Genomic DNA, 1,622 nt, shown 5'->3' on the forward strand with positions numbered 1-1,622 from the left:
AATAAGACTTTCTGAAAAAAAGCATTGAAATTTATAAACACATTTTCATGTATAACATTATGATGGATCAAATTACCAGTGAAGCTGACCTCAAAGTTTCAGTTCTCCAATGGACTTGATCCTAAAGAACAACCCTTCTTATTTCTGCCATTCATTTCTAATAAATGGCTGTAGGCAGAGGGGAAACAGTTATTGTCATTCTCCCCTTTTAATTTTCCTTAGAATCGGTGTAATAGTTGTTCATCATTTTAGTTATTGATTTCATGATGTGTTAAACTTGTTTTAATGGTCCTTCTTGGATACACGTGCTTTCAAGATGTTCTTTTTAAACTTGTTAGTAGAGAAATAACAAAAATTAAAAAACTTTTACTGTGTTGAGGAAACAACAAAAATCACCTTTTAAAGCTTGCAGTTATTAATTCAGTACTTTAATGAATTCTGTTCGGAGTTCATTTTAGTAGATTTAATTTGTAGAGATAATGTAAAGAAATTGAAATTTGTGAAGTAACAACCTAAAATAATTTTTTAGGAGCAACCTTTTTGAAGTTGGCTTGTGGCAATTTAGTCATTGAAACCATAGTGGGATATGAAGTAGTTGACAGGTAAGTTAAATCTCCCAGGAGATTGTAGTGTTTTGTCCCATAACAATGTCAGAAATTATTTGTATTAGTTCTGTAAACTTTCTGATTTTTGAATTTGTATAAATTGTGTATGTTCAAGATTATATTAATGTACCATTCTTAATTGCCCTTTCATACAGTTGCTTAAACATTAGCTTTATTCCTACATTCTGTAATGTCCATAGCAAATAGTTCAATTTCAGCTTAAACTTTAGTCCTTCGAGCCTCCCAGTAAATGTATTAAATCGTATGCTTTGAAAGTGGTGTGTGTGAAATGACTTTCAAACAACCTGAACTACACTTGTATAGTTTTGTTTTCTGAAATTTGTAGAAAAGGATAGTTCTTCACTGTAATGGTAATCAAGTTTAAAGTGGTAAATATTCCTTGTAAAATGTTACCCTATTATGGTCCTAACAGTAGTGATTTTGAGTATTTCAGGTTGTATAATTAGTCTTGGCAAAGAAAGTGGGCAGAAAAACTTTCATGTTGCAGTATTTAGCTTCATGTTTTAATAAATTTGGACAAGTAGCATGCTATTGGACAAAAACAAGATAAAGTAGTGAAAATTAGGCTTTAAAAATGCATATAAAATAAGCAACTTCTATTGATCTTTCAGATTACTGTAACTTGCTAAGATTTTAAATTTATATATTTTTTTTTATTTAAAGATGAACCATCTTCTCACCAAAAATGACCAGTAGTTGTAGCTGAAGTCCCCAATACTTAAAGGACCAGTGAGTTGGTACATGTGTTGGAAGACTACGTGTGAAAAAAATTTTCCTGTTCAAATCTCCTTTTGCCAAAAGGTATTTAAAAAGGAATATCTGGCAGTTTGGGACTCGTGTATTGTAAGAGAAATATGTCATAATTCTTAGCATATGTCATAAAGTGGTCTAAGGAAAATATATCTACAGGTCGAAACACAAGCCATACATTCTGTGCTTCATCCCCAAATATATTGGTACAGATATGCCGATGACACTTTTGCTGGTTTCACTTCT

General features: G+C 31.4%; 1 long non-coding RNA gene across 3 annotated transcripts in view; it reads left to right on the top strand.

Annotated features, from left to right (window-relative positions):
- The window catches only part of LOC106464157, a 6,404-nt gene extending 5,015 nt beyond the window's left edge, over positions 1-1,389 (top strand). For all 3 annotated transcript variants that reach the window (XR_001291108.2, XR_001291107.2, XR_001291109.2), the window contains exons 2-3: positions 530-602; positions 1,290-1,389. This is a non-coding gene — a long non-coding RNA (uncharacterized LOC106464157). The remainder of the gene's footprint in view (positions 1-529; positions 603-1,289) is intronic.
- The last annotated feature ends 233 nt before the right edge of the window (positions 1,390-1,622 follow it).

The sequence above is a fragment of the Limulus polyphemus genome, unplaced genomic scaffold (genome assembly GCF_000517525.1).
Source record: "Limulus polyphemus unplaced genomic scaffold, Limulus_polyphemus-2.1.2 Scaffold1573, whole genome shotgun sequence".
Lineage (NCBI taxonomy): Eukaryota > Metazoa > Arthropoda > Merostomata > Xiphosura > Limulidae > Limulus > Limulus polyphemus.